Genomic DNA, 16,611 nt, shown 5'->3' with positions numbered 1-16,611 from the left:
AGCACAAGTGAATCAGCTTTGTTTACACCATAAGGCATTAGTAGTTAGAGGAGATGAAAATGCTGGCTGTGTCATGCGATTGGCTCCATGTGGAAGTAAACTATAGAACCGCAGGAGCGAGATCCCAGGGTTCCACGACTGCAGTGAAGGAGAAATGGATCCTAACCGGACAAACAACCACAGAATACGAGGGTGCAGGTGGTGAGGCTCAGAATAGCCTCTGAATGTGTACTTGATTGATTTCAGGCCCAGCATTGAGGAACAATTGCATATTCATACATCAATTAAAGTGTTCCCCCACTAGTGCCTCCATAATTCAACCTGGCGCTTAGTGAAGAGTCATCCTTATGAAGCAGCTTCAGACCAGCGCAGAGGAAAATGTTTCAACATGTTTTCTGTTTGTGTGTTCTTTATGGCCGCTTTGAGTTTGAATGGGCATCTTATAATTGTTTAATTCCTCTTCTTCTCTTAAATCCTTTTTCTTTCAGCTTGGAAATTGCGGTTTCTATATATCTTGCCTCAAAACACAGCTGCAAACCATGCAAACACTCAAAATATTTCCCATGCAGCAATAAAACCGTGCACCTCTGCCGGTGAGTCACCTGCAAATGAGTAGACCAAGGGCAAAACAGCACAGGACCTGGGAAAATCATTCAACCAGGGCCTTTAGTGACACCTCTACAGCAGACCTCATTGCACCAGAACACATTTAAATGTTCTGATTGGGTGGACCAGGATATTGAGGTCATCTGGTCGATCTGATTGGCTGAGCCGGGAGACTGAGGTCATTCTGCAAAGTAGAGAGGAAATAAGGTTTCTCTTTGTGTCACAGCACCTGAGTTGGGAACGCTGCTTTGAAAATATGCTACTAATTACAGACAGTGTCTTAACTCTTGGTATTTGATGATTTTTTGGAATAAACAATCCATTCCAAATTTTCAAATTAAAAGATACAAGTTGTTCTCATGAAAAGACAACAATGTCTGTCTCTCATTAGTTTCTGACTTCCCCTCCCTGTTCATGGCTTTAAGCTCCAAGCCCATTCTTCCTAGTGAAGGTAAATCTTTCAAAACAGGTAAAAAAAATGCTTAATAATTTCCTAAAACAGCTGGGCACTGTAGTTAGTTACTCAAACAGGCGTAAATAGTACATTTGTTGGGGACTATTTTCACTGGCAGATTTGGTGCACTGGTGATCAGCAGGATGTTGTAAGTGTGATTGGCTTAAAATAAACTTCAGTGCCCAGGTTCTTTTTAATGATGGAACATGTCACCCAGTGCAGCAGTGTTGCTAACTGATGTGTTTTGTACAACAATAAGGCACAGAGGAATATGTTATATCAGGCTTTAGCTACACAGGCAATACTTATTAGAAGGACCAATTCATTGCCGGTCTTGATCTTTTTTATGGATTTGTTCATAATTAGAAAAATCATCTAGCAATATAATAATTACTAGTTTTTAAATTTTTAAGTAACATTACAAACACTATTTCAAGTGGTATGATATCAGCGTTTATAAGTCACCAATTATAGTATAAAGTTAGCAGGTTTGATATTTTGATTACTGTAATTTAATTCTCATAAATCCTTTTTTCTAAAAAATACAACAAAACAACTGAAAGCTGACGGTCAACATTTCTACTAGTGGATGTTTCCGCAAAAGAGAAATGGTAATTCATTTATCTTAAGTATGATGACTTTAAATGTTAGTCAAATATTACAATAATATCTGGAAGAATTAAAATCACAAAAACCCTTTGGCCAGTTAGAACAAATCCTACAAATCAAAAATCAAAAATCACAGAAAAAAGCATGATAATTTTCACAAAACCGTAACAAAACCACCTTAATTTAAAACTCACTAATCCCCCAGCTATAAGGCTATTAAAAAAGACTACAAGTACAATATCCTGAGCCCCTGTCTCACACACACACACAAAAAGGCTCAGACAGTGTAAATCTAATGCCCTCCAATCCTGTGAATCCCTTTGTTCCTGATTTCATGCTTGATTTGCCCACAGCTTGAGTCTGGCTGGTATCAGCCTCTTCTCACTGCTTTCACTCCTGCCAAATCCACAGGATCCAGGATCCATGTTCTCTCTCTCTCTCTCTCTCTCTCTCTCTCTCTCTCTCTCTCTCTCTCTCTCTCTCAAATGCTTTCCAACTCATGCCAAGGAGTTGTGTTTGTTTGTTTGCATCTCAGTACATCTCTCTGTAAACACCTCAGCAATCTGCCAAGATCAGATCAGAGTGAATTCTGATGCTGTCATTTTGCATTTCACATGATTTGTTTTGTCATTTAAAACAATTTCATTAGGGAGGTATGTTAGCCACTGCAAATATATATCTTTATTAAATGATTTCCTGTAGAGTTGCAAGAATAATCCCCCCCGTGCATTGACAACACTACATGTGCGCTACAAATCTTAAGATTGATTCACCACCTCTCATGAGAGGCCTTTCAGCCGTTCTGTTTTGAAATCTTCTGCTTCTAAAGTGGCACATCAGCTGGGCTCGTCTACTCCTACGATCCCTCTAGCACTCGTACCGAGCAGATATTGTGACAGCTGCGTTAGGGGGCCAAGAGGAAGAGTGCAGGAGACAGACAAGGAGAACGAAGGAAAAAGGAAAGAGCGAGGAGCGGGTCCCTAGAGAGAGGGTGCCGGTGCTCCACAGCTCCAAGTCACCGCCTGCATGCCAATGAGGAGATTCCCCAGCAGCAGCAGCAGCAGCAGTAGTGGAGCAGAGCAGCAGGAGGGGCCTGTGCTAACACTGTACCACTATAGTCCTTGATAGTCACATTACACACTCCTTACAAAGAGCTGAACACCAGATGGATCTCTGACGCATGATTAAACGCCAAATCCAAGTTACTGTAAACATGATGGTGATAATTATCTCTTTGTAACAACAATAATTCAAATGACCTGATTACTTCAGTATGACTTTGCTTTTATATCTATAATAGTTTTATGTTATTATGTTATGTGTATTGTTATTGTATATCATCAATCTTCACATAGTCATTTATTCATTTTACAAAATGTCCCTTGACAAACGCTTTAGTTTTGGCTTCCTATAGGAAACAATGATGACAAGCGAGCAAGTACAGAAGGAGTTTGCATACCCAAATCTATAACAATGTACTTTTACTTCAATTTTTCCATCTCGTAAAAATGCCCATACGTTCTTCCACAATGTGCAATCAAACAAAAGCAAGAGAGAAAAGAAACCCTTACTAAAAAGTAGCAAACTATGGCTGTATTGCATTCAGGTCTACTCTACTGATTCTGCAGGTGAAGACTTTTTTTTAATCTCTTCCTCTATGATTATTTTATCAGTATAACTGTTGGAACTGGAAACATGTATTTTCTCTTCAACTGTGAGAAACTGACACCAAAACCTGCTGTTTACTGTGGATTGAGCCATTTTCTGCATTTAACTCAATTATAGCTGTATATAAGCATTTCAGTGTGATGTCACGTTGTTTAAGTTTGGCCATTTATGTGCAAAAATGAGAGCAATACTTCTGCAAACAATTAAACTCACACAGAAATAAGAGATTCCCCAGCAAGCTAGTTGACTGATTTAATAATATATATAATTTAGGAGTCGCTGGATGTTGGTTTTTCATGCTTTCTCTTGAACACAAGTTACATCTGTGGTCCTGGTGCTAACAGCAGCATTAGCTGTGTGTAACCACCTCCTCTCCCCCCCGAGAATAATTAATAACTAATTATGTCAGGTCACTCGTCCAGATGGTCCTATCAGATGGGCCCACTGTCTGAACCTCACCTCTGAACAAGCACCTCTGACCCTGGCGGCCACGTCACCCCTGGCAACATGCAGTCTGAGGCCCATGCCACTGGGAGGATGGAATCAGGGGGTACGGGAGGGTTTGGGGTGCACATAAAGAAGCGGTGAGAGGGGCGTGTCTGATCAGTGTTGGATGGCTGCCTTTAAAGCTCCATGAATACAAGGCTCCCTGCCGGGGCCCTGATCTCCACGGTCATGATTCTGTTATTACACGCCATGTTCCTGTGATGGGCAGATGGCTCAGAGCATCGGCACATGCATTCACACGCATTCAACACACGCCGGGCCCGTCGCATCAATGGACACAACCTGATACTCCCCTTTCTTGTCTCATTAGGAGGCTATAGAAACATAAGAACATAATAGGGGGGAATTAAGTGCCCGTGTGGATGTCAAAGGGGGACGTGGCAGAAGATTGGGACGAGGGCTAACAAGCGCATGGCGCGCTCCCTCAGCTTTGTGCGGTGATTAGTGCTTTCGACAGGGCTGACGGGTAAAAGACAACCCCTCTGGGACAGGAGCAGCTTTTAAACGGACACTTAAACAGCCAGGAAACTGACAGCAGTGAAGAAATAGGCATCAAAGATCCTGGCTGTGAACGTCATGTGAAAGAAGGGTTTAACATATAGATACAGATAACTTATACATGTCTGATGTCACACAGAACATGCAATTTCCAGTGTCAGTACAGTGCTCCAAAACTATCAGCCTCCTTACAGTGGTAACAAATATTTTAAATGTATTATGTAGGCCTATTGTATTTTGATATTACAATATTAACCATATATTATGACTATCTTATGATCAAATAAATGATAGATGGTAAATCTATCATTGACAGATTGATAACAGATAATAAATGACAGAATCAAACTGAAAGCTTGTAAACTGCTGAAATAAATGTAATAAATTGTATTTCCATCAATAAATTTGGCAAAAACAAACATAACTAAATAAATAACAGAATAAAAAATAATTACTAAATAAACAAGCCAATGGTGTAATGTTTCTGCTATAAGTCAAACTTATAGCATACACACATATATAGCTTAAATCCACTTTTTTCCATCACTGTTTGAGAAATGTCTCTTCTTATGAAATCCTATTATAGCTCTTTTACAATCAGTCACATAAAATCCTCCTAAACTCTTGAGCAAACAGGAACTTTACCAAAGCTCCCCTGTGCAAGTCTCCAGGACCAGATGATGTCTCTGCCTTGTATTTGACCAGGAGACTCGGGACAAAGCAGCTAAGAAGAAACTAAACAAAGACACCTTAAAAAGGATTTAAGGTGTTAAACCACTCATTCATTTGACTTTCTCATGTCTTTAGAGGACAAAAACGGTAGATAAAAAGCATTATTCGTTCAGTGTGTGGCACATGTATATATCACCTTAGTGATATTATTGAGAATTGAGCTTTTAAACATTTGTCAAATCAAAGAATTAATGAGAGGCAGTGACTAGATTGGTGGCTATCACTCACTCAATTATAGTAAATGGCCTGACACGTGTTGACAAACACAGATAATTACTTGTGAAAAGGTTCATCATTATCATTATATCATTACTTTCTGGCATTCGGGTGCTAAGTGTCTAACAAGATTAGCCTGCCAGTCACGTTTCTCCTCTCATTCGAGCAGACAATGGACAACTTTACAAGCTGGCTGCATTTTGCTGTTATGAGGCTCAAGTGCTGCCCACGTATTTGAAATAGTCACTGTCTCCAAAATGTGATTTTTTTAGGATTAAGTGTTACTTTATGGGTTGAGAAAATTGTCCTTTAGCTTAAGAAAAGCTGATGTTTTGGAGATACATGGTTTTCACAGGACAATGACAAAATTGTATTTAAAAATACAATTTGAAATGAGTGAAACTATGACTGATTCATGGCACATGAGAAACAAAAGTCACATTTAGCGTTGATGCTTTTACCCGTCTAAGAAAACTAGATGATCATGAACATCATGACTACATCATCTGAGTTGTTGTTGTGTAACATCTGGTGGCAATTTTCCTCGAGGTAGTGAGATTAAAAAGTTTCTACAAAACGTACACAAAACAATCCCCTAAAAGCAGCATTTATCACCCCATTGCTAATTTGATTTACTTTGACTATGTGACAAAAAACACAAAAACACAATTAAGAAATAAGACTGCTGATGTGAGCAGTGTATTTTTCACAGCCGTCATTCTTACAGCGTCCACATATGTTTCTGCAGTGAACCCAGCATCAGAAAGGAGCCCTGTCACTATGTTACAGCAGGAATCTGATGATGGCCTCTTCTAAGCAAACGATCACGCACCATCTGGTACTGTTCTTCAGCTGTTTGAAGAATCAAGAAAATCAACCCATCACCTACCACCACCCCCACCCCCCACTACCCCCTGCACTCATGCAGACACACATATAAACAGCTAGTGATATGTACACATGTGAAATGCACCTGCACACATACATACACATGAATAATTTCCTCCACGCCACACTTCATTGGAGACGCGCAGTTTTCTCCTGACCGCCAGCAGGAGTGTGATGTCATTACAGCTCTCTAAGGCCTCCTATTAGCCAGTGCTCTGTAATCACTCTGGTGATATATTAGTACAATGCATTGATTACCCCATAATCCAATCACTCGCCTGTTATTGATCTTTTATAGAGCGCCCCCCAGACAATAAAGCTGTAGCCACAGACTGTGGGTCAATAGGCACACAGGGAGAGGAGTCTCCTTGCAGCTAATTGGCTTATGAAATAATACAAACATTTTGCTTTCTCTACACCAGAAGAAATCAATGCAGAGCTTAGCTGGTGCATTCAAATCAATTGTCTTGAACCACATGTCACACTTTCTTCTGTCAGGACTTATCCTTCACGTTTCAAGCTTTATCTAATTTTGTGCAGTTTTTTTCTTCTTCTTCCGCTCTATTTCTCTGTCTTGCTAACTCTCATCTGCTTCCTCTCATTTCTTCTTTTTCTTTCCTACCATCCGTCTTGCCACTCCATCGTTCTCCCACTTGGTCTTCTCTCCTCCTTTACCCCTACCCCCTCCCTGTCCAGCCTTCGACTGTTGTTGGGTTGCCAGATAAGTTTCTGCTTACAGGGAGACCACATCTGACACCCAGCTGTGTGGGTCATGGGCTGCAAGAGCAGCTGCTGGTCATAAATCACCCGAGCTGGAGGAGTTCTGGCACTCCTTCTGTCAGCCGTGAAACAAAGACGTAGAGGTAGCGGGGGGTCAGAGGTAGCCAACCTGGGTAACTACAGGAGACCCAGCACCACCTCTGTAATGCTGCACTGAATAACCCTCTGTTATAAAAACTGTACTGTAAAACCGGATGAAGTCACTGAGGGATGTAGGGTGCCAGAGGATGCAAATGCAAAGTCAAGAAGTATGGTGTAATATGGTATGCAAGCAATTATGGTTAAACAGGCGATGCAGCTTGTGAGCTGTGAGGTCAGAGGACAGACAACCCCTTGCTGAGTTACTGTAGCTGAAGAAGATGAAATGCAAATAAATTCTAAAAAAAAGGAAAGGCCTTTGATGCGTGTTTAAGACACATTTTGGCATATCTTAAAAAACTGAAATGAGCTCTTTTATTCAGGTTGAAGTAGAGATTAGTAAATCATTGCAAAATAAAATATTATGTTAGTTATTTAATGTGAAATTTCACCTGGAAATATTGTTTTTATAAATGAAATGAAAATCTGTCAAGATAATTTCACTCATGGTTCCGGGGTAAATTACATTGTTTTAAGTGTATATATATATTAAGTCATATCTCTGTCCAGAAACACGACTCTCTATTCCTTAAACACGTTCACATTACCAATATCAGGGTATTCAAGCAAGAAAAACGATTGTATAATTTTGTTGATATTGCTAAACTGGATTAAAAATTAACTGAATTAGGATTAAGTAGTTTTACTTGTTGGAGGGAGTCTCCTTATCTTCTTTAAAAGTGAAAATCCAGCATCTTCAGGACATAGTTTGAGAACCCCATGAACATGTTGAAAACATTGCTAATTAAGGACTAGATTTCCCTTAATTTCACCTTTTAAATGGAATGCATTCAATGTTCCACTACAGTAGAAATTGTTGTAATTTAAGACCTGTCTTTCATTCCAAGCCACCTCACGGTGTTTATACTTCAGCCCACACAAGGCTGCATACTTCTACAGAGATTTGGATAATAAATTGGGTGGGTTTTTTTACAAGATGCCAATCTCTTGCGAGATAAAGGAAAAATGAGGTAAGAAGCATGGCGGCTTGGGGGAAAGAAGGGGGTTGGACAGCAGTGGAGGGGGATGAGTGAGGGTTGGTGGTTATAGTGAGGGTAATTGAGTATTCTTCTTGGATCACTATCTGTCTAAAACCATCTTCTCTACATTGCTGCACACAAGATGACCAAAGCTGGAAACAACACCACAAAAACAAAGCCTCTAACAAAATGTATATTTCTAGGTATTTCAATGCAGATATGTCCTCGTAAAAATCCAATGCTGACTGTGAGGTGGCTTTCACCTGTGCACTCTTAGTTTCTGGAAATGTCCATTTCTTTGGACAGAAACACAATTGCCAGAAAGGTAACAGCAGTATGTGGGATGTCGGTGGAGAAGAAAGGGCACGGAGAAAAGAGAGCAGATTATAAAAAGGGTATAAGAGGGGAAAAGAATGACAAAAGAGAGAAAGGGAGAAGAGGACTTCTTTGCCCTTTGGTGTGAAGCGAGGGCCGATCAATAGCGGTGTAATGAGCCTGGTATTAGCTGGGGTGCAGAGGGACCAGAGCAGGGCAGAGGGAGGGCAGAGGGGGAAGGGAAGAGCCAGGATCTGATTCCCAACAGCAAACAACACCATTGCTGCAGACATCAGAACCAACACCTGAGTACACCTATTAAAGCCAGATGACCCTCGGCTTGGCTAATGACGAATCCACCCTCATACAAACTTCTAACACACACATGTGCGCTTACACACTTTTATTCAACCTGCTGGCTGCTTTAGTACCCATCACAGAGTTGTTCTATCTCTGCCAAGCTGCCACATAAGCCAAACACATTACCCAAAGAGGGCTAACAGAGAAAAACCAAGCCTAATCCCGACTAAGAAAAGGACTGCACTTAACATCACCTCTCCTTTTCGGTGCAGATTACCTAACAATGGCTTCTGCCACTCTCTTAAACCCACTACACAGTGGCAATTTGATTAGAAACATAGAGATCCAGGGATTCTCTTTGGTTGGTTGAAAGAGAGAGAGAGCGAAGGGGGACCAGCAGGGAGAAGAGGGGGATAACCATCAGGTACACTCAAAGCCAATCTGTTGCCTCGTCAATAGGCTCATTCTCCTGAAGTGCAGAGCTCGCTAGCCCCCAGTCTCAGCCGCCAGACCAGCCATCCAGACAGGCACAAGCCGGGGGGACGCTGAGAAAGGGCCACGCCTGGGTCCTCTCAATGGAGGGATCAAAGCAGGGATAGAAGGATGGGCCCCCTCTCTTTGTGCTTGTGTCTCCCAAAACAAACGCATCCTTCTATCCGCTGGAAGCTGCATGGAGGTGGTGTGGCCAGAGGAACAGATGGCGCAGGGGACTGCCACTGGGAGACACCTGCACTCTGCAAAACGAAGTGTCGCCTTTAACACATCCACATGCCTAGTTTCTGGATGACGAACATTTGGGCTTCCTTTCAATACAGTAATAACATGTAGTTATACAGTATATGCTATACTGTGAAGTGATGTGCTGAAAATGTTGCTTTCTGTTTAATCACGGGGCTTAATCTGGTTTTAAGCGTAACTATTCATCTCAGCTATATGTCCAGATAAAATCACTTGAAAGCATTTAAAGTGTGTAAAGATGTTTTTGCTATCAGCAAATCCCATGAAAAGACCAAAACCAACAATTAATTGATCAACAAGTATTGATTGTGTAGCAAAAGGCTGACCTATTTCGCCTCCAGGCTCCGTAGTTTTTGAGTCAAACCCACGTACACCGTCTCGCTGCCATAAATATTCACTACAGCACCAAATGGGTTTTATTCCACGGCTGAAAATAGTCCCCAACAAATGCACTATGAACAATGTTTGCTAAAACATATACAGTGTCCTGTGACAGACTAACACATTATCATTAAACTAAAGGGCCAGTTCACCCCAAATCACAAAAGAAAAAACATTTCTAGTGTTTCTAAGTTGTTGTTATCTATGTGATTATATTCTGACATATTTTTGATTTTTGAACAGTTTTCATTAGACCTACTTTCTACCAAAGAAATATTCCCTACACAAACTATAGATTATCCACAGTAATAGGGACAATGTCTCTGAAAAGGGATGCTGCAGTTGAATTGTTTCCAGTGACCTCCTTCACATGTTTTTTTTTTCAGTTTTTGTAATTTCAGTGAACTAACTCTTTAACATATTTCTTTAGTACTCTTGCCCTTGTTTTTTCTATCCTAATCCTGTGAGCCACCTACGACGAAAAGCTCTAATGCCCTGTTTTAGCTGCTAAACTCAATCTAAAACAGAAAATGTTAAAATTGACTTGCTGCTAATTAGATATTTTTGTTTAGAGGAAAACAATCAAAATTGGTCATTTTGTATTATTAACATTATTTCCTCATGCCGTGAATAGTCACAGTCTCATTCCCTGTCAGTGAGTAGAGAGATTTTCAGGAGCCCATCAGAAGCAGGGCTTCCAGTAGATATAACCCGTGCTATGGTAATCACATGCTAATCACAGTTAACACCAGCGCAGGGTCCTATACTCTAGATTAATGCATCCGTCGCATATTCACGTTCCCATTAGCATAAATCAGGTTCACCCTGCCTTTGTAATTAGTGTTTTCATGTGAATGATAATAAGATATGGTGATTAGGTCAGGGTACTAGAATGGAAATGACTTGTCAGCTCCAAACTGTTCTACACATGTTGGACTATCAATATGTGCTTCCTCGAGAAACAATTAATGCTGAAAGATAATTGAAGTTTGATAGCTAGATGTGGAAAGCAAAAGTAGAGTATTTATGAAATTTCTGCAAGACACGAGAAGTATTAGGATTCTTATGACAGAGTCAAAGACATGTATGTAAAAGCACACCATCAGTTTCATCCTTCATACAGTATGTTGTAGTAGACCATTTTACAAATCCTAACATATGTTTTACGTATTTAATTCATAAATTACTGCATGCTTTATCATGTTAAGGAGATATTTACAACAACACTGAAATTGCGAATTTGACCTTTGTGTTTACATGAAGACTGATTCAAAGCTAGGGAAAAACTTGACACTACATTTGGAAAAGTTATCTGAACGTTAACAGGATCATTCACTTTTTTGTTTTGGATCACACTGTCCATCCCTGTGGACAAATGTTCTCAGGCTGAAGGACCACACTTTTCTTATCCCAAAAACATGGGAATGGTATGTGGAGCACCATTCTTCTCCATAAATAAGTGCATGAAAACTCAAAGGGACGTGCTCTGCCATAGCTTACACCAACGACCCCATTCAGCTCTGTTCTTCTGCAGTCAACATACAATAAAAACCTTTTTGCACTGTCTGCAGTCAATATTACACCTTTTTTTTATATACGAGGCAGCGCAGAAAAAAAGAGAGCATGTATGAGCGTATGAGTGTGCTTGTAAGCACAGGTCTCCAACACGAGGTCACAACACAGAGCCTGCACGTGAATATAAGTGAGGGAGAAAATACGTTCAGGTGCGGTGCACACCTGTGTACTTGATGAAACACACCGCATAAGCAGGACACGCAGCAGTGATTGGCCAGAGATGGGGTTCAGTCTTTGTGGGTTTCGTCTCCCTCGGGACACCCCTTCCACCCCTTCCACCCCTTCAGCCCCTGACATGGAGCATTCCTCTCAGACTGGTGACCCCACATGACGGACGGCATCCTCCATGCCTATAACCGACTGATGCGACCCGCACAGCCCCAAGAGACAGAAAGGCAGAGGTTGTGATCAGGAATGTGAAAATAATTCAACAAGAGAGAGGGGAGAGAGAAATCACAATCATTAAAAGGTTTTCAGTGAGTTATAACAGCAGCAGAATGGGAACAAATGAGATTTAATCAAACTCTAAAGGATCAAAATGGAAACCACAATCCATTATTTAATGCCATGATCTTGCATCAGGGTTGTTGTGCATGTGTGCGTATTGCAAGAGTTATTTCTCATTTACAACAGACACCCCTGTTTCCATGGTAATTTATGAGGCCTGACCTGCAAAACCGTCTTCTTCATGGGTATCATAACCCTTCTTTGAACAGTTTGGTAGCACATCACAAGTCTAAAATGTGAAAACCGATAGTCATGACAAAACTTTTAGTTTCCCACTCTTTTTTTTTTGGTTAGGGCTAAAGTTACGGTAAATAAAAGGTTTTTGTTTTTTTTTTGTTGGTGGGAAAAGTCTGGCAAAATTGCAGAATGGCCAGACAGTTAAACAGCAGCCACCATTTCTAAATCAACCACTTTTTCCAGACATGGGTATCTATTGTAGTTTATAGGTATTTTTGTAGTTTACAGGGCAGTAAACACTTTCTTACCTCCAGTCACATTTGTGAGAGGACTCTGCATCACATTGCAGCTCTCGTCGTGGCAGAGGAATAGCTGAATGAGAGATTCTCAAACAGGGGCAGTAATTTGGAGAGTGTGTTTCTAAGTTATTCCAGCTCCCCGCAGCTCAGCAGTGGCTGACCCCTCTCCCCGTCTGTCTGCTAAGAGGCCGACAGGGAGGAATCAGCCCAAATTACCTTTATTGATCCAGTGAGACAGGTGAATACCAAGCAGGTCTCTTTCCCCTCCACTCTTCTTATCTCTCCACCCCCCTCCCTGCCTGCAAGAAGAGAGAATTAAAAAAAAACAAGGGAGCTTTTATGTGAGAGAAACTATTCTAACCACCACCACACGTCACTGTATCAGCCATTGTAATGATTTACTGTTGCATTCAGGTTGTTGTGATTAAACCTCCCTTCTCGTTGCTCATCTTTCACCAGAAGGAACAGGAATGGCGAGCGGCTGTTTTTCTGCCTCCAATCCACCGTTGTCCTTTCGCCCCAGCATACAAATCACTGTGGCGGTGGAAAAGGTACTCCATTAGGTCCAACTCTGAGTTAAATCAATGCGTGACTTATCAAATGAAATAGGGGATTATGAGGTAATCACCTGGCAAACGTTGCTGAAATTGTAATTATCTCCACTGCACACATCTCAGAGAGAGGAGACCAAACTAACTATTTACGTGGAGGACGGGATAACAAGGTGTAGAAAAGCACAACAGCTATATCTCTTAGACAGCGACGTGTGGCAGAATGTTTATGTGCTGAGAGGAACCAGAGCAACTCTGCGGTTTCTCTGGCTCAATAGAGAAATATGTACAAAGGCATTCACTGCATTGACAGATTTATGCTTCTTGTCCTCTTTCTCATTACTGCATGACTGCATGACTGCTGCTCAGTCTTGTTGCTGCCTAATCACAGCGCTGTTTATGTGCATTACATTGTCAGCAGGCAGGTGCTACATTATGTACAGTGCTATGAAAGGATTTGTAAACAGCATATTTTACGACATTCATAAATTACACTGAAGTAAGAAATAAAATCTGCAATGTAAATAAATAATCTGAAAATCCCAAACTCAAGATATAAATATATAATCTAATGACATAAAATAATATAAAGACAGACTAATTAAATAAATAGAAAATGTGTTTTGTTTAATGCGATATAGATTTTAGATAAATAAAAAAGAATTTTGTCTTTTAAAGAGAAATAAAAAAAAAACCATGATAACCTTTTTACTGTTTATTTGTCTTTCTTTTCTTTTATTTGCATTATACATTTTGGACCCTGAAGCAATAGATATGTATAATTATATATATATATATATATATATATATATCTTTTTTTTTTTTTTTATAAATCCAATATTTCCCACTGACAGAATGAAACCCTGATACTTTTGTTTAAACAATGAAATGCATTTGAAATTGATTTCTCTATAAAACTCTTGAGTGCATTTTCTACTGCACTGCAATGGTAAATATTGTAAAGCATTTAGTAGCACAACAATTTACATACATTTTAAAACATAAAATAAATACAATTATGCAATCTACTATTGAACATTCTGTGTCTGTATTTGTTTTTCATAAACATTCACATTCAGAACCTTCCAAAATCCTCTCCCTTTCATATATGTGGAGTTTGAATTATCTGCATCCTATAATTGAAAATGACTGATCACTGTATAAGTGCAACACAGCCCCCAGGTGGAAGTACTGCAACGTTACATCACTGCACCCAAAGCCAGTTGAAATCTGACTTTTGGCTATCTTGCCCCATCTGTTGGTCAGATGCACTCACTGTACTGTAGCTCTAAATAACTGCCAGCTAATTAAAGTGAAACACAGAATGAGATATGGGACCACTGATTCTCCAGTTTTTTTATGTGGTGAAGAAGAAGAAGAAGAAAGGAAGTTGTGCTGCCTGGTTCTACTGTGAACTGTGAAGTATCATTATATCATTATAATTGTTCTCATGGCTAAATATCATATTCATTGCAGTAAGAGAAAATGTTCTAGGCCTTCCTTTGTTTGGTTTTTGAGTGATTTTGAATAGTTTTTTTCCCCTCACTGAAAAAGGTAAAATCTAGTAAACATTTCAAGAAAAACATGTAGTGACATATCTAGGAAATAACTGTTTTGATTAATCTCCCCTTGTGTGCTGCTCCTAAATGTTGATTTTATTTTCTCTAGCCTTTTTGCTTTTGACTTGTGGTTTCCTAGTAATTCCCCCTTTTGTTTTGTTTTTTGTTGTTGTTTTTGCTTAGGGGTTCTATGCTTTGTTGTACAGTGACAACATTTGTACTGAATCCACTGACAATTTTCTTTCCCCTACAAGAGCTTTGTATGTTGTTGATTTTTGTCAATAAAAAAAAGTTTGAACTGGTGCTAATGCTGAATGTTGAGGTGGTAACGGTTAGGTGACACCGGTGCACATACTACAAACACCACAAAACAGGCTGTACGTTTTTGACAGCTACCCATCCCAGGCACACTTTAACATTGTGTTTGATGTTTTATGTCACTGACAGGCACTGTTATGTCAGTATTTAAAAAAATAATTCCTGTAACCCCAAAAAAAATATTGCATGACATCCATAAGAAATATCATTAAAGTTTAAGAAAAGCAGTACTTACTGTTCCATCTTTATCCATCAGTGCATGAAAAATCACTTTTTATCATAGAGCTGCAGAGCAGTAACATCACCAAAGAAACTTTCTACTCTACACAAAGCAGCACTTCCTGTCAACATGCACAAACTTGTACATAAGCAGAAACACAGTGCCCCCTTTTGGCTTCCAGCTGAACTACCTTTAAAAACACAACCAGCCATAAATAGACTACCTATTATCAAAACTATTCTGACTTGGTGCAACTATGACAACAAGGCCTCTGTTCCCCCAGGGACAAGCAGAGGTGTGACTGTGAGAAGCCAGCGGATAGGTTTAGTCTGAGCTCGGCTGAGTCACACTTCGTCACCTCTTTTTGGTGTCTGTGATCACACCACGAGACCTGTCAAAGTTCACAGGGGCAGGCCAGCAGTCACACTCTCCAAATGCATTTTCATAACAAGATTAAAAGTCACACAAAGTAACATCTTCAGTGACAAAATCGTTGCATGCTCATGAATACTCAATTTTGAGCGCCACCAAAGTAGGCGTTCTTTTACAACAATTGCTTAGAAAATTATAACTTTTAAAGTATAATTGTGATCTACGTAGATCTAAAGTTAACAGACGGGACCAGGGGAAGATTGATATCCATCACTTTATATTCTATATTAAAATCTGACTATTTTAACTCATTATTAGAGACTAGTGTATTTCGAGGCAAGGAGAGAGGGCAGTTGTGACACATGATCGGCCGCAGAGGTCAAACCTGGGGCTTAACAGCGTTTCCCCCCTTAGGTGTGTATTCCTCGCGCTCAACTTCACACCAGCTCCTGGGGAAGGACAGCATGTGTCTGAAAAGTTAAAAGTGTGCAAAGTTCACCAAAATTCACAAAGTTATTATGGGATAGGAGGACATCATGTAAGAGCAAAATCAAAAATTGTAATTTAAAAATGTTAATTCATCACATGTGCATTTCATTGAAAACACTTTGCTTCACACTCATACACAAACACATTCTATGCCTGAGACAGTCCTGTGCAACTAGTTTTTCTTCAGCTATACTTTCTTTCTCAGCAATCTCCCACTGCATGTGTAACTGCTACCACTAAACACAAGGTAATGTATGCACATGTAGATAAACCCACTAAGGAATGTCTGCTTCAGTTGACCTAAAGTGTGTGCAGTAAAGGTTATAAGTTCATCAGACATGGCATAAGTCCCTGGCTGGTTTTATATTTAACTCAGGAGGTGAGCAAATTTCACACCCAAGTAAGTAACACTCCTAAAACCACCAGCTCTGACACCCAGGCCTGGGAAAATCTCGACCATGCAGGCCAGGGTTGAAGAGGTTATCAGAGCTTCATCACCAGCTCCTAATGTCAGGTCTGCGTATAAATATTCAATTTGATTTTGGTGCTCAGTAGCCTCCCTTACCCATTACGCTCTGGAAACATTCAGCACAACCTTGTTTTTTTGCTTTACACCCCTACAGTCTTCATAATTGTGTTTAAGTATCAATGTGGGTGTGAAAAAAAGTGTACAAAAAACAGTTTATTAATTTATTATAAAGGTCTTCGTTTTAATTATAACTCAGTCTGTCCAG

General features: G+C 40.0%; 1 long non-coding RNA gene across 1 annotated transcript; it reads right to left on the bottom strand.

Annotated features, from left to right (window-relative positions):
• Nucleotides 1–11,004: 11,004 nt before the first annotated feature.
• Nucleotides 11,005–15,150, bottom strand: LOC116066025. The gene is made up of 4 exons (XR_004108878.2): nt 15,032–15,150; nt 12,799–12,902; nt 12,585–12,663; nt 11,005–11,735 (listed from the first exon to the last, which is right to left on the bottom strand). It is a non-coding gene; the product is annotated as an uncharacterized LOC116066025 (long non-coding RNA).
• Between the last annotated feature and the right edge of the window lie 1,461 nt (nt 15,151–16,611).

This window comes from Sander lucioperca, chromosome 19 (assembly GCF_008315115.2).
Source record: "Sander lucioperca isolate FBNREF2018 chromosome 19, SLUC_FBN_1.2, whole genome shotgun sequence".
Taxonomy (NCBI): domain Eukaryota; kingdom Metazoa; phylum Chordata; class Actinopteri; order Perciformes; family Percidae; genus Sander; species Sander lucioperca.
Note: the sequence above shows the minus strand (reverse complement) of the source record. Positions and strands in the feature narration are given on the sequence as shown.